This window comes from Eleutherodactylus coqui, chromosome 1, assembly GCF_035609145.1.
Source record: "Eleutherodactylus coqui strain aEleCoq1 chromosome 1, aEleCoq1.hap1, whole genome shotgun sequence".
Lineage (NCBI taxonomy): Eukaryota > Metazoa > Chordata > Amphibia > Anura > Eleutherodactylidae > Eleutherodactylus > Eleutherodactylus coqui.
The window spans coordinates 377,725,660-377,749,574 of record NC_089837.1 but is presented as its reverse complement, the minus strand read 5'-3'; the positions used below and the strand labels follow the sequence as shown (position 1 = coordinate 377,749,574).

The window sequence follows — 23,915 nt, the reverse complement described above, 5'->3', positions numbered from 1 at the left end:
GAGACACTTTTTGTAACTTTTTACACTGGGCTGACAGGTGTTTAACTCTTTCATCGTCATCCGTAGGCTTTTTATATCCTGTACTGTTAGGGGGACCAAAACTGCAGATAAAGTCCGGTCCACAGGGGACTGAGCAAAAAGTTCTCTACTGCAAGGTGTAACTGCACTGCTGCAGAAATAAAGTGACAGTGGACCATTGTTAACCTCTTCACTGCCAAGAGGGACAGGAGTATATTTGCACACTGTGCCCCTTGCCACTATTCCATCAATCTCTCTAAAATGTCCCAAATTTCTTGCAGTGCTTAGTGACCGGTCTGTGTACCATTCATTGTAGAAATGTTAGGACATTTCATTAGTGGCATTCCAGTTGTTCTGCACCAAGTATACAAGGTGTACAGTAGGTGTCTGCAGGGGGCTAAAACGTAGAGTAAAGTGTGATTGTTCTCAGTGAGAGAAACCAAGTAATCTTGTAGATATGATACCTTTTAATGGCTAACAAAAATACATGATGTTACAGCAAGCTTTCGGATCTTTTATAGATCCTCCCTTTTTAGCCTGAGGAAGGATTGATAGAAGATCCGAAAGCTTGCTGTAACATCATGTATTTTTTGTTAGCGTATGATCGTTCTAATGAGAATTGGCTTGTGTAAAATGGGCAAAGACTAAGGCCCAATGTCTACAGGCGGATCTGATTTGCGAAATCTGCAAGTCAAGTCACCCATAGAGAAGCATGGGCACATTGATTAAAACATGCCAATTTGTTTAGCATACCTTTTGGTCGAGAAAACAAGTCGCAGCATGCTCCTTTTCAATTCGGTTCTCGCACGCATGGCTTCCATTGAAATCAATGGAAGCCATCCGATCTGCGGCCTGATCGCAATTCAGTTGTGGACAGGCCACGGATTTCCCCAGGAAGCAGGGTTTTTAAAAAAAACAAAAAACAACAAACTCTACAGGCGCATGTGGGGCGGAACCCCGGACGGCACTTCTGCACACATCCGCAGTGAAGAAAATAGAAGACTCGGACGGGTACACAGGAGACCTGGATGGGTAAGCGGGGTCCTCAGCCGCGGGCAGGGTTGTATTCCACTGCAGACTCCTGCATGCGGAATCCGATCCGCCCATGGACATGAAGCCTTGGGCTACTTTCACAGACGAACTGAAATAAAACTGAAAAAAAAAAATGCATCTGTTTTTTTCCCTATTAATTTCACTTGGGTTTCAAAAACAGAAAGCCTTTAGTTTCCCTCCGTTGTGTTTGCTTTCCGTTTTTTTTTTTTTTTTCCCCTTCAAACCTCATAGAAATTAATGGGGGGAAAAAACTAATTCGGTGTTTTTTTGTTTTATTTGTTTCTCTCCTCCAAAAACAGACCAGAGAGGTGGAAACCCTGAACTGACCCTAACGCAGCTGTGGGAGGCCTTGGGCTAGGTTCACATCATGTTTTACATCCATGTTTGGTGTGCAGGTTGGGAACAGTTTCCCAATGTATATATCTAATATAACCCATGGGTTATTAGCCGGACATATGCCAAACCGGAGACTTGGCTGTACTGAAAAGTGTAATAGACTCTGCTTTCCAATACAACTGTACACACAAAATTTATACTGTGGGTTTACATGACCGGGACAATGACAGCTGTAGAAGCATATAGTGTCATACATTAAAGGGAACCTGTCACGTCCCTACAGCAACATAAACTCTGAGTCCAACTTCAATGTGCATTTATTCTGAAACGCCGCAGCTTTTCTGAATGAGGCACTCAAGGGAGCAGTAGGCTTCTCTGTCTCTGGTTCACGCTGCCCGTGGTTAAGGCAGCAGGAATCTGCTGACAGGATCCCTTTAAGTGGTCCTGACGAATGTAATGCCCGACTACTGAACATACCGTTTGTCATAGATGGATGAGAGGATACGAAAAGCTGACCATACGTTCAACTCGTCAGTAAACAGTGTTTTCTAGTTTGGTTCTGGCTTTTTCTGTCTGCTTTTGTTATCAAGCACTAACCTTTCATGACTATGGCGGAGTAGAGTTTCCTGTCCCCTATATGTTACTGATACACTGATAACCTATAGCCTTTTTCACTTGGGGTCCTTTTAGACAAGCCAATTATTGTTGTCATCACTAGCTCGTTCGCTCTTGAGCAGCCTGTTTTATACAGGCAGACACATCATTGGCTCGTTCAAATGAGAATCATTCAGTCTTTCACATTCTCTGTATAAGGCCTAATTCCCACGGGTGGATTTCCGCCGCAATTCGCGGCGTTGCCTCGCAGCTATTAGTTTCTATTGAACCTAATAGCGCAATGCTCACGGTGCGGAATTTCACCCCCTGAAAGCGTCCGCAATCACCTGTGGCATGTCGCGGGCGTATGTGCGGATGGCTTCCTTTGCAGTCAATGGAGGCTGTCCCTCATGCTATCTTCCGCTGTAGCACAGCGGAAGATAGTGTGAAAACGCTTCCCCGCTCACCACCGGCCGCGTCATGCACTGTACTGCGCATGCGCGCCGGAGCGTCATGCGGGACGTCAGGCGGATCTGGAGGTGAGTATGGGGTCTCTGGGGGAGCGCCGTGACGGACTCCACTGTAGAATTCCGCTTGCGGAGCCCGTCACAGCCGTGGGCACTAGGCCTAAGTGAATGACCGAATGAGCGCTGTTTAAACTGAACAATAAGTGAAGGAGCCAACGATGATTGTTATGCCTGCAGAAAATCAAAAATTACCAAAAAATAAACAATTCTCATTCATCTGGTCATTAGCTCGTGTTGAGACCGAACAATTATCATTTACCTTCGCTTGTTTGAACAGCTTTTTGAACGCTAATCGTTCCGTCTATAAACAGCTTTAGTACAGACTATGTTTATTTGTTCAAGCCCTCAACTACAGCTCTGTCTGGCTCTCTGAAGTGTCTATAGTCTCTGCTATTAGCTGCACTCCCTTACAGGCCTTTTAGAAAGCAGCGCATCACAGTATCAGCCCAAGTGCGTTGGAGTGCCGACATTCAGTATAGCTCTAGTGAGGTGTGAATAGCTAACAGCCTATTGTATACCATTCCATCTTTCTTTAATGCTTACAATACTCAGGCATTATGTTTCTAGCACTGACACTGCTCTAGCTTAGTTACATTTTGTCATTATCTGCATGGAAAGGCACTTGGCTAACTCTGGTGCTATCAGTATCAAGTAGAAATATGGATACGATTTGCAGGAATCTGACCTCTCATAGTAAGAGCATCATTTCTGCATAGGTAAAACCTCCGCCATTGTACAGCAGAGCTGGTATGAACACAAAAGGGTTGAAAGAGATTGTAAAGGAAAGAGAACATGTTTGAAATAGTTTACAGTGTACTTAAAGGGGTTTTCCGGGCACAGAATGGAAATTCTGAAAATGCTGAAATCTAGTAGGTACAGCTATGTATCTGCAACCTATACCTTGTATCAGCCGCCCTGGACCACCTTCATCCCGTGCCGCTGTGTTTATATGCATCATGTCCGCAGTAAACACATCAGCAGACTTTACTTACAACTCCCAGCATGCATAGAGCTTATCTCCCACCAGTGCTGTAGCTCCGCCCACAACTTACAGGTCCTACAACTTACCGGCACCAACCTTCCTCTCAGAGGGCCAGAGGAAGCTGCTAAAGCCAACAGACAGGACTGTCCAGCACTCAGAAGCGCTGTGCTGTATTGCGTATGTGCAGTTCAACCACTGTCCTCCCATCATGCACTGCTCACAGGAAGTTGGACACTATGGACAGGGGAGGAAGTAGCAAATCCGAACAAGATGTCAGAGGAAGTGGAGGTATTTTTCAGGTGGCGAAAATAAAGTATCTAGACCAGGTACAGTGAATCTATTACATAATGACTTATTGTGATGATGTACATTAGATTTTAAAATCTAGTCTGAACTAGAATACACCTTTAACACTGCAGCCTTTCTGTCCTTGGCAGTGGTCCCTATTGCTCCCATGCATCCATTGGTCTCCTGGTCTCTCTTTACGGTTATTTTGCATGTCCTCCAATAGCTCTGATTTGTTTAGAAACTTCATCATTGTGTTATTAAAAAGGAACTGTCATGTCATGGATTCAGCGGGGCTGACTGCGTAGCTCTGTAGCCGCAGCCCGCCGACACTAATGCTACTTTTTATTTCTTCATACTCCGCCCACGTTCGCTTGTATGGGATTTGCTTAGATCTGGCTCTTAGCACTGTGGATTGTCTTGATCACTCACGGTCAGCGATTGACAGTCAGACATCACGCATTGACAGTGAGCACTGGGGAACGTCCACTTGGCAGATATATAGCGCTGGGAGCCGGATCTAAGGAGCAGTGTGAAGAAAGGAGGTCCTCTTTAATCTTAACATCTGAATCATTGAACTGGATTATTAATGTGCAGTTGAGGGCCTCCGGGCAGTTTTATTTCTGATTGATGATTGGCTTTCGTAATGCAAATCTATACACTACTGTAGTACAATAGTAACTAAGGACAATGAAATATCTGGAATGGACACCTCTTTGAGAAGACCACCACCTTGTCTAGTCTAGATTCCTTGTGACACATTTTAATTTCCATCTGCTGGAAGAGGACCACTTCTCTACAAAGAACTATTTTTGCATAGTTTTGGGTGGTCGTCTCAAAGAGGGTTCTCTGTAGTTTTGGACTAGTAGAAATATACTTCAAACTGTTTCCTGCTGCTGACAGGTTTGGAAACTGAGGGGATAAATTGAATCCGTATTTTGGAGTAAAGTGCTTTGATTGTGTGTGTGTTGGCAATATCTGCATTGTGTCATTAGTATTTACTTTGGTTTCTGTGAGAAATTGTGTTTAATTTATAGGATTTCCAAAGGGAGTGGATGTATATAGGAGGAAAGGAACAACATCTGAGATATGAAACTGGAGCCTCTGGAGGAGTAGAGTAGTTTGTGCAATAAAGCGGAGATCAGATCAGACCTTCCTGCCTCCTAAATGCTTCCCAGCCGGATGGCCCTACAATGCTGTTAGCGCATGGAAACAATTCTAAATATAGTGCTTGTTTGTTGCTGAATAATACCTCCCGACTGAGACGGCACCGAAGTTTCCAGATCCTGTCCTGACATGAATGAATTATAACTTTAGACTGGCTTTGGAGAAGCAGGTACTAGAAGTAGGTGAGAAGATACAGGCTGTAATAGGCATGGTGTTGCTGCACTAATATATCTTTATGGGAACGTTTCTATAGGTGCAGAGAATAGTTACCCATCTGAATTAGTGTATCTGTGTACTGGGCCTGCTGGTCAGAGGCACTAATTAGTTTTTCCCTTCAAAGGAGTTTTTCTTGGACTAAATACTCATAATCTCTTCTGGGTTTAGTGTGGCTTCGGGACCCCAGTAGTACAACCAAGGAGCAGAATGACATTTTCAGACCCCCACCTATCACCTATATTGCCTAAGGATTGATCATCAGCCTTTAGGACATGAAGAAAAATTATAAGAAAGTGAAGCATATAGTGTTCAACCATATACGGTATGGGGTTAGTTATGTAGCATTAGATTGTTGGCATTCAAGGACATAAATCGAACAGGTAGCTGTCATGGGGCTCATGGGAAGAGGGAGCCTAACTCTGGCCCGACCCCCTTCCCTTTTTCTATGGACTGTGTTTGCCTGCAATGAGACGGTCCCCATCTGTAAAAACATCAAAGTTAGCAAAGAAATGAATAGGCTATCCTGTCCTGGGGTTCAGGATGTGATGGCATGCACCATCAAGAAGCCCTATGTACATTTTTGCTAGGGGCCCTGCTCTGCTCTACATTATGTCCATGTTGCTAATTTGGAATATGTGGGCACATTGCTTTTTTATGTTTTTGGTAACTCTATGTCCTTGTGTCTGAAGTAAAAATATGGCTGTTGGGATATATTCAGCAATGCAATTACACCAGTTTTCTGGCCTAATTAAAGCGACCCTCCGGACCTTGACAAGCAAAGCTTCTCTGGATACCTTATATAGACTGTGTATTAGTAACACTATACCTGTTTTGATGAACCAGTGTTGCCCACATGAGCAGTGCTGGCCAGCCAAATTGGCACATAGTGTCTTAAGGTCCTTTTACACTAAACGATCAGTTCAAAAAGTCATTCAAACGAGAGGAAATGAACGATATTTGTTCAATGTAAGCGCAGCCAACGATCAAATGATGAATGACAAATCAGTCATATTTGTTGATCGTTTAGTAACTGTTCACTAATTGTTAGGTTTAAATAGCATTCATTCTGTCGTTCTCATTCACTTCTACAGTGAATGTGTGCAACTGGACGATTTTTTTTATTTGAACGAGCCAACGATGTATCTGCCTCCATAAAAAGGCTGCCTGAGCCAACAAGCGAACTCTAGATCTCTTGACTGCTCATTCAAATGAGAACAGCAATGTCAATCGGAGCCGTAGACTAATGCACAGTGTGTATCAGGTAATCAGAGCTGTGGTTTGGCCATCTTTGTTTGACCTGGACCATTGGGTCACTTTAACCCTTTGCAATCCAGTTTTGGATTCAGGGTTTCCTAGGGGGCTTTCTCTTTCTGCCATTATACAATGGCGCCATCTGCTGGCTAGAGCCAGTACTGTGTTGTGGAGCATGCTGGAGAGGCCCCCGACAACAGAGCAGCCAGTAATCTCCAGTAAGAATACCCTGCCGGACGTCTTCCGACATCAGAGCTGCACAGGCTTCAATCAGAATGTCTTTAGACTTCAGACAGTGGATTGGAAAAGGTTAAATTGCAAAAAATGAGCTGAATTTTCATTCATAATGGTCCAACACCAGTTATATTTTCCTTTTGTTATGGTAAATAGTAGAGAGTAGCCTTCCAACCAACTTTTCTGTATGCAGTTTTATTGGCGTATATATTGCACATTAACATATTTCAGATCGACTCAAATTTCAGAGTTCTGTGGTTTGACAATCTCCGTAAATCTCCCTCGCAGTGTGTTTTCAAGTTTACCATTGAAAACCTACTGTAATGCATATAGTTCCATTAAAGGTACTCAAAATAACGAATTTTCGTCATTCGCTTAAAGGAGTTGTCTGGGTATGCGACAGTTTTTAAAAAATTGATCCAAATCTGTTAAAACAATAAAATCAGCAATGCTTACCCGTCCTCACCCTTGGCGATCCTCCAAGTCCTTTGTTTATGAACGGCTACAATCTGACCACTGCAGCCAATCGGAAGCCAGAGCGATCACATGCCATTCTCTTGGCATCACAGCTCAGGTACTGGAACTATAATGCCACGAGAACAGCACCTGAGAGTTGCGGCCTCTGATTGGCTGCAGTGCCCTGATGGTAGCCTTTCTTAACGTGCAGAAGGACTACAGCACTGAATCGCTGGGGTTGAAAACAAGGAAGTCCCACTCTTCTTTTTTTTTTTTTTTTTTATTTTATTTTATTGTTTTAAAGAAATTTGGATCCATTTTTAAAAAATCTCATATCTGGACAACCCCTATAGCCTTAAAAGACTTGTCAAAGGGTCACAAAGCATTTCAAAGGGGATTCGTTTTGCAGAAAGCTGCCCCAGAGCACAACACACCTGCTTGTTTCAGAATGTCCTGCTAATGATGGCGAGGGACATTACAGTCCAGATGCAGTGGAGATGTTCTGCAATCTGTGTTGCAGATGTTGTGTTTCTTGGTCTGGTTGCCTTCTATCACACTTTGGACTGTGAACGGATGCTGTTTTACTATGTGATGACAACTCCTGTCCACTAAACAACCAGAATGAAATTAGATTTTCAAGATTTATAGCGGAATCTATTTGAAGTTTTGCTTAAACGGGTTATTAGAGACTACATAATTGATGGCCATTTCATACTAGAAGCAGTCTGACTCGCGGCACCCCCCATCTGATCAGCTGACTGGAGGAACCGCGGCACTATACGGACCACCACATCCATTCCCATGATTCTTTAGCAAGCATAGCTCTAGATTTGTGATAGTGGCTGTGCTTGGTACTGCAATTTAGTATTTTGACTACTGCCTGGTATTGCAGTGTAACGAATAACACTAACAACCACCTGTCCATTTATGTATGAGTTACATCCTCCACCCCTGATCACATGACTGTGACGGGATCACAGGTCATTCATCCAGAGTGAGTGAGTTACATGCTCCACCCCTGATCACATGATGGTGCCATCAATAATCCTATTCCATAGCAACTGAGACCGCACAGGATTGTAAGGGATGCATAGCTCACTTGGGATTAAAGACCTGGGATGTCATCATGTGATCAGGTGTGGAGCATGTAACTCACTCTGGATGAATGATCTGTGATAATGTCACTGTCATGCTCCGCCCCTGATCACATGATGGTGACATCATCACAGGTACTGTAAGCACAAGACTGCTGTCCAGCTAGGTGTTTGTTAGTATACAATAGCAACCTAGGCCACAGGAGTTTGTAGGGAATGGAATACTAACAAAAACCTACATCAGCCGTGTGCTTACAGGACTTGTGATGATGTCACTTGGAGGGGTCCGTGGTCACATGGCCAGGGGGTGATCAGTGTGTGCATATTTTGATCCCTGTTGTATGAACAATGTATGTAGCAGAGCTGCATGTGATGTACAAGTAGCAGTGCTGTGTGTGTGGGTGATCTGCATGAGTTGTGTTGCGCATTGCACCACCAGGAACACTGGTACTGTATAATTTCATAATTATTACTAGTATCTATATAAATGGGCGGATTTTTTTCATTGCAGAACTGAAGGCATACTGTGGATTTTCCATTCTTCAACAAAATCTGCTTGTACCATGTGGAGTTTACCACAAATTCGCTGCAGATTTACAAATGAGGTTTTTTTTGCCGTTGAGCATAGGTATTTTTAGAATGTGCTGCAGTAATATTGTGGAATTAGGTTCTGAGTGACTGCTGATCATAGTATATTTAATAGACCATGTATAATATTTCTGTCAGTCAAATGTAGGTTATATCGATAAAAATAGTCGGGATAACTCCAGGGACATTACATCACTAATAGTTAAAAACAACTTGCAGACTTCCTTAAATGAATAAATAATACAAGAAGCAGACTGTTCTGCAATGCAGTACTTTGATAACCTGCTGTGTCCAATTGTCTTTTAATCATCATTTCATGCTACCTGAAAATTATATGAAAATAGAATTTGGAGGAATGTTATGCAATGGCCGCTGCTGTAGCAGTGTAACAGACACCTCGTAAAACAAACTTAATAGCCTTCTGAAGAAATAGCCATGAAGACTAATTGTCAACCGCAAACGCGTCAGTGTCCTGCACACAGACTCGGAGCTTGGATGTCTCATGTCAGGATGCCTCTGGCACGGCAAGGCCAGCGGAGCTCTGTGTCACGCAGCCGGTGACAATGGAAGCGACAAGGCCAAGGTTCTTTTACGGGTGCCAGGGAACACTCTGCAAACGGGGTTTGGCCCTACTGGCTTAGTGCTTCTTTAGCTTGTTTTTTTTTTACTGTTCATTATTAACTCTCTCTTTGACTCAATGGAATAAGTTTATGGAATTTAGACTTAAAATAATGTTTCTGGTAAAGTGTAAATGATAAAATGGTCAAATATATACCAGTACTTATACTTGAAAAGAGATATAGCTTAGGCTAGGTATACTCAGGATAGGTCATTAATAGTTGTTTTACTGGGGTCCACTGCTTTAGACAATCAGCTGATCGAGCTCAGGTTGTCAGCGCCACGATACCCCTGTGTATTCCGGAGAGGACAGGGGCCAACCAATCAACTGATTTTCCTGGAAAACCCATTTAAGGGCTCCATTCAGACTTTCATATTTCTGCTCCTGGAAATATAGGTCTATCCCTCTACATTCACTAGATAAAATTTTTTGTTCTTTAGGCTGCAATTAGGGTTGGGCGATTAATCAAATTACTTTGATTAATTCGCCACTTTAATGAGACCTGATTCAGATTTTCTTCTGAATCCTGAAATCGGGCCGAGGGGCAATGGCACAGGGACATGGCTTACAATTTGGAAGGGAGACCGTCTAAACAGGGACAGTGTCAGAAGATCCTGAATCATTGCACTGTATTGGACCAATGCTGCCTGTAAGCATGGCGCTGGTTGGCTGAGATTCGGTCAATTAGCTCTATGCTTGTTTATGCAAAACTACGGTATGTCTCGGCTCTTCAATGCAGAGTGCACTTCAAGGAATGTATGGAGTGACCAAAACAGAGGAGCTACAGAGGAAAATGCTAAAGGGGGCTGCAAAGGAGAATCCTGTGTGTGGGCTGCTGTGGAGGAAAACCCTATGGGAGCCTGAGTAGAGGATAGTGGGGGCCGGGGGTGCAGAAAACACTAGGAGGCTGCAGAGGACACTTCAGAGGGGCTGTGGGAAACACTGAGAGGGTGCTGCAGAGGACACTTCAGGGGTGAATCCATAGACAACACTATGGGGGCTGCAGAGAGGACTGTGGAGGAAGAAGTTTGTTGAGGATAACAGACATGGAATCTGTCAAGAGGAAAGTATGGGGGGCAATGGAGGAGATGACTATGGAGAGTACACTATGGGGATGGTCTGTGATGAATGGGGTGTTGATGCCTGGAGTGGCAGTGATTACTGAGGAGTAGAGCCCCATCCTTCATGCGTATGTTACTTTGGCATTGAGTTCCTTAAAAGGATCCTGTCAACACCTTTGGGGCCACTAAATCACTAGCATATCATCATACAGCTGGGATTTAGCTTTCAGCATCATCGAAAAAGGTAAGGTGCAAGCATCGAGTCTCAACTGACTCCTAGGGTGAGGTTTTCTTGGCAGACTGTTTTTTCAGGGTAGTTTTCCATTGCCTTCCCCAGTCATTTTTACCCCCCAGCAAGCTGGGGACTCATTTTACTGACCTCGGAAGGATGGAAGGCTACCTGAACCAAGCGGGAATTGAACCCGCAACCTTCAGGTTATTTCTACTGCCTTAACACTCTGCACCACAAAATAATTTTAAAAAGGGAGTTATAACTTACCGGAGATGAGGCTATTGGGTGCATGCATGTATGAAACTGATGACCATATTACTCGCCTCGCTGTGCATACGCCCAGTGCTAGTGGAGAAGAGGCCTGGACTTCTTTCCGGCAAGTTATAACCCCCTTATCTAGGTGATGCTGAGATGGCCACTTATCACAGGGGCATCTTTAGAAAGTTAAACCCAGCTGTATGATGGCAGGCTGTTAGTTTAGTGGCCCCAAAGGGCTGACAGGCTCCCTTCAATATGTACTGATTATCAGAATTATCCCATACAGAAAAAGAATCTGGATTTTGGTTTAAGCCAAATCACCCAGCCCTAGTTACAAAATACCTTGTAATACGGTGTTAAAATCCTGCACATGGCGGTACAGTGTGCTACATTACTAGCGTCCGCTACGTTGTACTAGCTAATAATCATAAGTAATGGTATTGGTTTTCAACTATCATCAGGTGTGGCTGTTCGCCGCAAGTGATAATTTCTAGAAATGTAAATGGCCAGCATTGAATAAAGAGCTGAAGAATAGGATGTTTGTGTGTGAGCGCTGCCTGCTTGTTATCTAATTTAGACCAGTTTCATACAGCTGGAGCCTATCTTCTATTCACAATCATATGGGCCTTTTTTAATTTTATGGTGTGGTTGGGTTCTTTGCAATTAAGCTATACCACAAATGGGGAGGGAGAGTAAGAGTAGGATTTGCAGTTGGAAGCCACAGTTTCCTGTCAGAATCCTTCCCATAGACCCCCCACTGCTGTAGCAGTAAACAAAGGCTTGTCTTTCCTGAACAACCTTTAATTTCCCAGAAAATCGTTGAATACAATCTAGCACACATCCGTTGCAGCTTGAGCGGTGTCTGACAGCTTCAGCTTTACACGACCATGGATGTCGGAGCAGTGCTGTAGCAAACGTACGGGCCCATTTCTAGCAATCGTAGTTTTTCATGGGATTTCTGTTCAGATCATTCACTACCCATCCACAAGGGATGATCGACCTCAACTTGTAGTATCTACAGTATGGTTATACTGCTCTTGCAGTAATGATGCCCTCTTATCTTATATAAGAAAGCCTACAGGCTTGGTCTACCACTACACTTTGCCCCCTTTGCGTGACCTTTGGTGGATGATTTTGGTGACATTAGATTTGCGGCATCCTCCCCACCACCGTAAAGTCATAAATTTTTAGTTTGGTATATTGAATGACCTGTCAGGCGAGTTGAAAGTTACCATGTTAAGTCTAGCGGCGCTGTTGTGCTTCAGCCAACAGCGCCGCTCGGGAGAGTTAGGCGTTGCGAACCGCTGTTTATATCAAGTGCTTACCAGTTTGGCTGTTGCCATGTCCCCAAAGCGTGAAAGACCAACTGTGGACGGCGAACAATTAAAGCCGAATCCTCAGCTCAACAGTACTTGCATTTACAACCATCTTTCCAAACATTTTATGTTCTCGTAGTGAATATTGGGTCAATCTAGTAAGAAAAATTCTTGGACGTTGGTGGCCAGGTCTTCGGCGCATTGTGGTTTACTACACTGTGGGACGTACCATAAGACATTCAGAAACAGCATGTTTGAATGGATTGCAAAAAATAACTATTTTTTTCAGTAAGTCTTGTATCATACTGTTTTTCATTGCATTGTAGTTTGTCATTATTCCTAGATATGTATTAATAAATTAACAAATAGGTGTTACCACTCCCTTTTGCAAATGGATAATAAATTAACAAATAAGGGTTATCATTCCCTTTTGTCAATGGAACGCGGCCCTACGCAGGTCCAAAAAAGACCATATACATTGGACTAAGGCCTCTTTCACACGGGTGATATTGCTGTGTTTTGTCACAGCGATATCGCAATTTTGTGTCGCTACAACGTTGCGGCTTGAAATATAAGCCCTACCCTGAAAATAAGCCCTGGCTGCATAAAAAAAAAACACCTAAGAGGCGCTGTCAGCTTCCTGCACGTCTTCCCTGATGCTCAGGCAGATTTGCTTAGCGCTTCCTTGTTTGGAGATTCAAAATCCCCACCTCCAGAAAGAGCTGGCTGTGATTGGCTGAGGCGTGGGGCTCGAGAACCAATCAGAGCCAGCACTTAATGAGCCAATCACAGCCATTCAATGATTGAGTGAACAAGTGCCATGGTGCTTCAGGAGAAGTGCGGCGGAGCTGGACAGCGCCTCTTAGATGATGTGTTTTTTTTAAAATTTCTTATGCAGCTAGGGCTTATTTTAGGGCTTCTACAGCAGGATTTTCTATTGTAAATATTGCATCGCACCGCATGAAAATTGGTTTTCGTGTGATGCAATGCAAAACAAAGTAAGGCTCCATAGAGAAACATCGGCTACAAAAAAAAAAATCGCAAATGACAGCTGTATAGATAAGCTATTTCCGTGAGGAATAAGAGAACAGTGCAGTACAGATACATTGTTTTTTTTATGAGGATCAAAGAAGAGATGGCGGGTTCTCTTTAAGCCAAAGGCTGCACTCCCAGTACTAGGGCTAACTTTCAATATTAGTAGCAACCCTGAAGTAAGGATTTCAAAAACCCTGTCATATGTGTCATTGGAGCAGTCTATACTTTAAAAATTGAACAATGGAAGCTGTGCCTGCAATACCATGCTGGACCACTGCAGAATGTGCGGAGCTATCTGCTTCCTGCTCCATACAGGGTGAAAGTTGGCCTGGTGAACAGCTGATCGATCAGGGGCCCCAAACAAATGACCTCCGCAGAGCCACAATTGATCATTGGTTTTTAAGATTTGGAAAACCTCTGTAACTTGCTCTAAACATTTTAACACCACAGATTATAATCAAGCACATTATGAAAATGATGAAAATGCTAACAACTCTTGGTGTAATTATACCTAACATATATGTTTATGAGCTTGTCTCCCTGTAAATAAAAAAAGCAGTGAACAGATCTATTTAGCAGAAAATATGTAAATTCTCTGCTGGCTGTTCTGCTTAACGTTGTATAAAATGTTGATTTCACCCGGTACCGTCTAGTTAATGCACGGAGTCCGCAAAGGCTTTCCATTTCATCTGAACAATGGTTTCTTTTTAACGGGCCCAATATGTTTTTCTGCCATAAAGTGTGTGAGCGTGCTCAGCGTATGGAACGGTTTGTTTGGATGCTCAGTGAATGGCTCGTTTATTTTTACAGAGCCGCATTTTAATTATGTAAAAAAATGGCTCTGATTTTTTTTTTTTCTTCTCGTCCCAACCTGTTCAAAAGCTGTAAAAATGTTATGTTCCTCAAGCTCTCTATTAGCGCTCAGCTTCAGATTTGTACTGTGATAAAAGATTACCCCAAATAACACACAGATTAATAGAGATCAGACCTTTTGTTCTGGAGCCTGTTTTATATTCACCAAAAGCGGTTCCATTTTTTATCCCCCATCAATAATTGTAAGCTTATTGGAAACCTTTAATAACGCAAGGTTTTTTTTTCCCTTTTTGTCCATCAAAGAGGGATTATGTTAAAACACAATGCGGCACTGTTTCTGTAGTTCGGTTTTAATGCTTTACTTGTTAGAGTCTAGTCTAATGTGCCTTGCATAATTGACATAATGTTGCTCTCTATATCTCCTATTTTTAATCTTTTTGATGGACACTTTTCTTTTGGAGAAGGTTTGACTTGCATACCTATTTTGCACTTCAGTAACACACTCAGACTCTTGTATATGTATATACTGAATACGATAGACTTACAATATGTAACTGATAGACACTGCAGGAAGGGCATTACAATTTAAGTGACTGCTTGTCCTCTAATGCTCACCTGATTTTTCCCAAATTGCCCCCCTCTCCAGTTTTGTGTCTGGAACATTCTTCTTACAGGACTCTAAACAGCAAAGCAAATGTTAAACTGTTTGTTAGGTATCCTCTTCTTATTTTCTGTCCACTCCAATAGAATTTCATGGTGTCTGATACAGAATTATCAAGCCAATACAGAATCCTAAATTAGGCATGACACTCTTTTTGCAAATGAGGAACGTTTTTCCAAAATGAGTCAAGTCACAAGGAATTGTTTTAGAGAAATCTTAAAAATGAAAGTATAATATTGTAAAAGAGTTTTGACAAAATATAGTAAGTAGTGTACTGGGACCATACGAGGCCTTTTTTTTAGGAGGTCGCTGAAAATCTAGAAAATAGAAGCAAAGGGGTATAGAATAGGGAACAAAATCAGTAAAAATGGACTCATTTTAGAAAAACGCTCCTCAAATCGAAGTACTAACGACCACTTGTCCGTGAGTGAGTTACATGTTCCACCCCTGATCACATGACAGTGATGTCATCAAAGGCCCTAAAACATGCAGAGCTTGACAGCAGCAGTGTGTTTATAGGACCTGTGGTGATGTCACTGTCATGTGATCAGTAATCGGTGTGGGAGGAGTCTGGGGTCAGATAACCGTGGGGTGATCAGTGTGTGCAGTGCTCTGCTGTGCTGCTTTTGATTTTTTGGGGGGATTACTGAGTTACAGACATGACACAGCTTTGTAATACATACTCTTCACTGTCTGTATGGTAGCATACTGTAATTGGCCACACAATGGAACAATGAAGCAATAAGTAAAAATAGGGTGGAGCTATCCCATGATGAAGATAAATGACCTATGTGGTTTTTGTAGATCCAAAGAAATATTATAGGGAGCTGCAGCCCAACCAGATTAAAGGGAACCTGTCAGGTCACCATAGCACCATGACAGGGAGCCAGGTGAGGTATGCTTTATGTTCACTCACTCCCCTGATCCAGCGGTGTCCCCCTCTAAAGTTGGCATGGGGCACTGAAACCTCATGTATGTGCTCTCCTATACGAGTCTATGGGAGAGTGCGCACACAGAAATCTGTAAAGAATCCGACTTCAGAGATGGGACACTGCTGGATCGCGGGAGTGGGTGAGTTTAAAAAAAATACATCACCCAGCTCCCTGTCACATCCCCCCCAACAGCACCCTAACTTAGTATACAGAGCTGTGGGGATGTGCCAAGTTCCCTTTAACGCTTTGCTGATGGCAGGCAGTTTAGAGAGTGCTAATAGTAGATTAAAGTGACTGGAGAATAGTGCAACCATCTGAAAAATAAGGACGCAAGGTATTTCATCCCACTTCTCTTGTTTTATTTGAATAAGCCAGTAATATAAGCTTGTTTTGAGGCTCAAGGCCTCATCATCGGTAAATGCTGGATACAGCTGCATCTAGCATTTACCGATGAAGAGGCCTAGAGCCTAAGAAATGCATTTATATTGCTGGTTTATTCAAATAAAACCATAGAAGTGGGATTACATACCTTGTGTCCTTATTTTTCAGATGGTTGCACCACTCCCCAGTCACTTTTATCTACTATTAGCACACCATGGAACAAGAAGTGAACATTTAGTATTACGTGCCAACCATTCAAATGAATAGCCCACCACGTTTCGTATACACAGGCTAGGTCTACCAGAAGAGAAGTGGAAGAGTCATAACCCATTGCCCTCTATGCAGTAGGAGACCATGACTACTTAGCTTCACTCTATAAACCCTGTCAGGTTAAAAGTGGAAGGGATCTTGAAAAAGTTAAAGGTTGTACCTCCTTAAAAAAAACTAAATGGCCAAAAATGCTATAAAATAATTAAAAAAAACATGAAACTCTGCTCCTAATCCACTGCTGAAGCTCCAGCATCCCTTCTGATCTTCATTTACAAACAGAAAGCATGAGGTTGCTGCAGCCAATTGGTGGTGGCAGCAGTAGCATGCTGTACTCCTGGTATTACTACTTGGCAATGGGAGCCACAATGCCAGTAGTATGACACTTGACAGCAGCTGTCACTGGATGGCTGGAGCCAGAGGCGTAACTTGAAGCTTCTGGGCCCCAATGCAAAATCTGTAACGGGGCCCCCAACTATAATGCTTTGTTCATAGTACTGGGCTCTCCATATGAAGAGAAGAGGCTTTATGGGCCCCCTAAGACTCCTGGGTCCGCGTGCAACTGTATCCCCTGCAGCCCCTATAGTTACGCCCCTAGCTGGAGCAGTCACGTGCTGGTCGCTTGTAAGCAAATACTGGTGAGAATGCCAGAGACTAGTGGAATGGCAGGATATTGGAGACATGAGTTTCACTTTTGTTTTTTTTCTTAAACCATTTGGTGCTGTTTTTTACATAGATCTCTACAATTTCTCCCTTTTAGGCACATTTAGAAAATTCTGCAGACTGCCAAACATGGTTTGTCAGTGCTAAATGGGTTGAAAAACTGGTGCCCCATTCAGAATGTACTGAAGAAGCTTCTTCAGAAACTATTAAACAGCCCTCTTCTGCCATTAACAGTCGATACAACTGTTGCCCTTGGAGTTTGCAGATCTTGGCAGTGGCTCCCCTTGCTGTGGGATCTGCATTGCTTTTTTATGGCTTGGTTTCTTTAGTGAATAGTTGCGATTGGAAACCCCATTTTACAACTATTGGCATCATCCGACCAGAGCAACTATGCAGTAGACTTGCAACATGATCATCTTTGATTAGGTGGAATCTCCCCCTCCTTATCTTCTCAGAATATGGTACACTTATGCACATTTTATCTATCTCCTTTAGATTTTTTTGCTTCTGACTAATGCCACCTCTTGAGGACTAATGTTTAAACAATTAGTCCGCTGCTTTCATAATCCAACTTTGTTGTATATTCATGTTGTTTATTCTTTTTTGGGCTAATGAATGGAGCAGTGGTGTGCCAAGTAGAGGTGAAAATGAATGTAGAAAAGGTTCTACTAGATTTCTATGTATCTGAGCCAGTAACCCATTCTCCTCCATACCTCGTAGGAGTTCAATGGATGAGAATGCAGAAGCTAACATAAAAAATGCTTTGTAAGAAACATTAACATTGTATAAAGTGCGTGCATTTGAAAAGCCCCAGGAGGTTTCTTGCCGATGGTTTGTGTGTATTTGTGAAAATTTTGTTTTTGATATTTTTATTATTATTCAAACGTACCGTGGAAAGGGCTCGGGATGGATGGTGCCCTAATTTCAGCTCATTTGCATGTCAGAGAGCGCTGAGTAATTGGTGTTTAACCAGAACAAAAGAGGATCTATTTGCAGAAAGAAAAGGAATTCTTGAAGTAGACCCTAATGCATATACGAGCTTTGTCTTTTCTCTCATTAGGAATTGAATAGGATGGCCTGGTAATTAGAATGTGGAAGGCACTGCTTTGGTTTTGATGCTTTCCGAGCTAATTGGTTTGAAAATTATATTTGATGTGGATCTGAGGGATATTGGCAAAACGCCTTGTTGGGACATGGACATCCTATGCACACATTACAAGAGAGAGGCCAACATGATAGCCTGTTTAACTTGTCCATTGATTATAGAGGATGGCAGTTCCTGAAATGGTTGCTGCTTTCTCAACAAAGCTGCGGGTTCATGCCCTACTCTGTTGTAATAAAAATGGAACCATATGGGAATGCTAATGCCGTGGCCCTATAGGACAAATCTAATTATGAAGAGCCAATGAACAGTAATTTAAGACTCTTGTATGGGATACAGTGTAATTATTTCTCTGGTTATTGTATAGTCATTAATTCTGTCTACCCGTTTTAGAACAGCTCCAAGTTCTGGGGCATAATTGCTCTTTTATTGATAATGGGTGGCTCCTTCTTTCATTTGCCCTTTTTACTTTGCTGAAATAGTTAATTTGAGTGAATTCTCCTTGCTTATTGTAGGCTTTTTACTTGTTGGATTTTGCTAACCCTTTAAGAAATTTTTCACAATTAAATATTAAACAGTCACTAACTTTTCATATTACTTCTCCAGATACGATAGCCAATGTGATAGCTAACAAAACAGCTGTTTATTTACTTAAAATGACTTTAGGATGTTTTTTCAGTACAAAGTGCTAGCCACTTGGGGTTTCTCTTCCTCCTAGCTTGCTGTCCACTGCCTGCTTTCCAATGAGTGACAGGAGATCGGACTATGTAGAGTTATTATGCTTGTTGAAATGTATAGAGAATGGAGGGCAACTAAGCCAATTTTTATTTTAGACCGTTTCATAAATCTACCCCTTAGAGAGCAGAATCTGCAGTTCCTTGTACCCCAGAATATAGAACACCGCGCAGCAGCCAGGCTCCCCCCATCAGTTCTGAGAGGATCGGGAATACAGGATGCAAGTCATGTATTTGCCCAAAATAGTGTTATTCCTTATGTACATACATAACCGCCTATTCTGAAAAGTTAGGTACACTTTAAAGTATTACAGTGTGAAAAAAAGGTTTTCTCTTTAGAAACCTAGTAAGCTTATAAGATTTTCCTGAATGAGTGTAAGGTAGTAGGAGTATCCATCGATCCTTCTGAGTTTTTCTGATAGTAGGAACTCCAGATTTTTCAGGCATCTGGGGATAAGATGTAACAAGTAAATTTGCAACTTCCTCTGTTCTCCATTGCATAAGGCTGAATTCCTGGAGGATGGCAGGCTCTCTAAGGGCTTACTGTGACTGGCTATTACTTTTATCTTCAAAGGTGCCCAACTGACTGTATTCTGAAATAGTTTACAATTATCATGTTTTATCCTCAAGTGCATGAATACATAATGCCCAGAATGACAAAGTTTGTCATCTACCTTTATTTTATTCATTATATAGAAGTTTCCCGGCTTTAAATGTATTGATATTTATTCTGTAATACGTGAATATACTGTATAACGAGCAGTTCTGTAATGTAATGTGGTTATTGAAATAACAACTGGGAGAAATGGGCTGCAGTGCAGGGAATTTCAGATTACCTGCTGCTTTAATACGGCGGAGGCATACTGGTCGCTGGATGCTCACGAAGCCTGTATTCTGTCAACTCACATATGCTGTTACGCTTCTAATGGACCTCACTATTGGCTTGGTGACAATTACCTAAAAAAAAAAATCACCTGAATTCTATGAATAGCATCTGCAGAGTTTTTTGTGGCAAAATCACACCTTTTGATAAACACTTTAAATGATGACTTTTGTATAGTTGTTGCAATCCTCCAAGCACTGTCAGGTAGCAGAGTTGGATGTTGGTCTAGTTAAGGAAACTGTTAATGTGTCTGGCTGAGGGGCCATATAAGCACAGATGGCATGGGAAGATGACTAGAGGTCTGGAGAGCCTATAAGCTCATTGATTTTTCTGACTGGCCCAGCACACTAGAGTTAACGCTCATCTAGTATCAATGGGTGGTACTGGCAGGGGGGAAATAAGAGGAAACAAGGGAGCGAAAATGGCTTTAATGCAACAGCTTTTAACTTCTAGCAGAGGAGATGAGCCAGAGGGGGGAAATTATAACATGGCCAGCATCCAATAAGGGAGCCGCTGCAGGAGAGCTCAGGAAAGAGCACAGTAGGAAAGTCCACAAAAAGGCCAGCTACCGACAGGGGGGCAGAAACTGAAAGGTTAAACACTTTTCAGAATATTTTAACATTTTCTTACTGTGTTAAATACTTAATATGAATAGACTCTTTACCTTATCAAGCTGTGCTAAACCTCCGTGGAGTATTACCTTTGAAGCACTCTCTAATTCTTTGCTTACTGTTCTAATGAATGGATTTCAAAGCTTACCCTGGGCAAATGGGCATTAATGGAGCCTGTGGTCTCCCCAGTGAAATCAACATCCTGCAACTGAGGATTTTACCGGTTTTCCTGCCGTCTGGTGAAAATATGTTTTAATTAATTGACAATTACAATCGTCTTTTATTTTTCTTTCAACTTTATCACTTCTGTTACGATTAAAATATAAACTTTTATACAGTGCAAAGTAGTAATAAGGGTTGGGAGTGGATAACATTGGGCAATGAACAGCATTATGTTTAAAACCACCCATACACGTCTGACTCCTGTCAGCAGAGTGTGTCTTTGTGGTTGAGTCCATTGATGATGGTGATTGGGGACTAGGAGACATGTTTAGTCATCCTCATTAGGGAGGGAAAGATCCAATGCTGTTGTTTTTCATGACAATGAGCACTTAGATGTCTGGCAGCAACTTTACATGTCTTCTATAGAGACCAACCAATGGCATGTTTGGTCAAGTTGAACCTGCATGTTAATTGGAGTATCGAGATTGATAACCACTGGTCAGGAAACTCAACAACATATCTAATGGCTCATGGGTATAGCCACCTCAGTTTAGTGTCACTTGGGACAAGGGCAGTGTTACATCCCTGAAAGGTTCATTATATTCACAGTTGGTTGAAGGATAAATATCACAGTGGTGTTAATTGTTTTTAGCTTTTTCTGCTCCCTTGGTCTTTGCCAAAACGTCATCAGTATTCTTGCGTTACATATAACATTTTTACAGTTTTAAGCCTATGGTAGTATTCAGTGCATGTCACCTCCCATGTGCTGGAACATCATCATCCTATTAAAGGGACCTTTTCACCAGAAGCTACCCATTGTTATTTTAATACTTCCCCTTCCTTCCCGATAAAACTTTTACTAACTGGGACCTGGTAAAATTATGCTGGAAAAAAAGACATTACATACCATCCTGTATCTTCATCTACTTTTCCAAGAAATTTCAGTTTGAGGCTCCAGACTGTCTTGGAATGTAAGATCTGATAAGTATAATGCCCCATTTAGACACAACGATAATCGCTCAAAAGATGTCGCTCAAGCAATTTTTGAGCAATCAGTGTTGTCATTTCCAGCGCAAGATGATCACTCAAGATGAGTGATCACTTTGCGCTGCCAGCGGAGGATGCAGAAGACAAGCAGGGTGTCCCCACTTGTCTTCTGCATAGAGCTGTTTCCCCACTCCGAGCGCCAGCTGTTATACAGCCGAGCGCTCGGAGCGGATGATGCAGAAGACAAGTTTGGTGTCCCCGCTTGCCTTCTGCATCCAGCTGTTCCCTCTCTGAGCTGTTACACAGCTCAGAGCAGAGGATGCAGAAGACAAGCAGGGTGTCCCGCTTGTCTTCTGCATCCAGATGTTTTCTGCACGGAGCGCCCGGCTGTTATACAGCCGAGCGCTCCGTGCCGATAATGGAGAACAAAGCTGGACTGCTCTGTCCTTCATACCGCTCTGTTCTTCATACCCAGCCTGTTATCAGGGAGGGGGATACAGCTGAAACAATAGTATCAGCTGTATCCCGCTGCAAATCCCTGATAAGTCTCACCGTCATCTTTCAGCACACTGAAAGACAATGATGAGCAACAGGATAATGAAAACTGCACAATGTGTGTGAAGTTACACACAACAATTCTCGCTCAAAAGACGGTTTTGAGCGATTTTTTTTTTTTTTTGAGCGCTAATCGTTGTGTCTAAATGGGCCTTAAGAGGTGTTCAAATATTGCTCTATTTACTGCTTTAATAAAGTAATTGATCACTTTAATGCTTTATTAAATCAGTAAATAGTACACTTTTATCCAAAATGGAAGTGTCTGGCTCACTTTATCAAGAAAGTTGGTGAAGCTACAAGGCGGGGGTATTTAGCATTTAAAAAAAAATAATAATAATGGCTCTTAATTAGTTAAAATTTGGTAGAGTGGGTTTTAAAATAAAAATTCTAGGTGGCTTCGGGTGACAGGGTCACTTTACATTCTACTTAAGTGTTTATGTAACTTGGAGCTTTCTGAATATTATTCTGCTTGTCTTTCGGTTAGCTCTGGGTACTTAGCAAGTCAGTATAAAAGGATCTTGCTTTTGCCTCATTTCAGGGCGTTTATGAAGCCAGAAAGCTGCACTTAGTTCCTTGAGTTTCCTAAACACATTTGTTTTTGTTGCTTGTCACTAGATTAAATCCTCATGAACAGAGAAAAGCTGATCAAAGTGAAGTATTGGGGCCCCGGCCACTTAGCCTTTGTCACATGTTTGCCCAAGCACATTTAGCAGCTTTGCTAACATGTACCATATGTAGGCAGGTGTTTGCATGATGCATGGTACAGGAGGGGCAGATGGACTCCACAAATCAAACTCAAGCTGAAGCTCAAGTCGATTGGAAAAACGCTTGTTCTAAGTAAATAATAATAAATAACTTGCATTAACAGACGTTGGAACTGCCGCACATTGATGGGTTTACTCACAGCCTTTTCAGAGCTTCCAAAGGTTGCAGGGTCATAGAACACGACAATACTCCTGACTGTATTTTTGGGTGACAGTCCAGGGCAATTCTATTTGAAACGAAAATGGAAAACTTAAAAATACACATTTGTTTTAGAGCGGCTTCACACGATCTGATTTGTATCACAGAATCCAGAGCGCACGTCCACCTCCGCTGCAGTTACCTTCCATATCATGCTATGGAAAAGCGCTTTTTCCTGCACACAGCCGGGAATCAATTGCGCTTATTCCGCTTGCGGAGGAAAAATCGCAGCAAATTCCGTGTGGACGGCTTACATTGAAGTTAATGGACGTTGTCCGACCCGCAGCCCTTCTGCAATTGTTGTTGTGGAAAGGTCACGGATTCTGTGTCATTGCTAGGTGATTATGTGAAAAAAGCAGGGGTTTAAAAAAAAAATAAATAAATAAATCTGTACTACGCATGCAAGCCATGCGGACTGTCCACTGTACAGAAGAGAAGGCCTAATGACAGGTACGTGTGGGCGCTGCCTGGGCACAGGGTGCAGCCGGCCTTAGGCAGCCTTTCCACGGGCAATTTTTCACTGCTTTTTCTGCAGAAATAATCCGGCCGCGGGCAATACAGTGAGCACTTTTCATAGACTACTATGGAAAAGCGCAGCCCCGCTGTCCATGAGCTGAGAATCATAGTGATTCGCCGCTCGTGGAATTTAAATCGCAGCATGCTGCGATTGGCCGCGGTGAGCCTGTAAGGATATCTCTACGCCCGGGGACGGGAGGCCTAACTTGTGTACTTTTGTAATTGAACTGTAAATAAATACTTCTAGTCTTTATTGGGCATTGTATGTCCAGCAGCATGGGATGACGCTACCAGGGAGCAGGGGAATTTGTCGCTTCTAAACAATAGGGCACTAAAGGGTAATGAAGTGTATGGCAGATTTAG

The 23,915-nt window shown here is 42.4% G+C and overlaps 1 protein-coding gene and 1 long non-coding RNA gene across 4 annotated transcripts in view; one reads left to right on the top strand and one right to left on the bottom strand.

Annotated features, from left to right (window-relative positions):
• Positions 1 to 23,915, top strand: part of MSI2 (musashi RNA binding protein 2) — a 614,965-nt gene that overhangs the window by 107,924 nt on the left and 483,126 nt on the right. The gene's annotated exons all lie outside the window — the stretch shown is intronic.
• LOC136612432 (uncharacterized) lies at positions 272 to 23,060 on the bottom strand. Its single transcript, XR_010790392.1, has 5 exons — positions 22,978 to 23,060; positions 19,712 to 19,832; positions 14,751 to 14,813; positions 3,597 to 3,744; positions 272 to 415 (listed from the first exon to the last, which is right to left on the bottom strand). It is a non-coding gene; the product is annotated as an uncharacterized lncRNA (long non-coding RNA).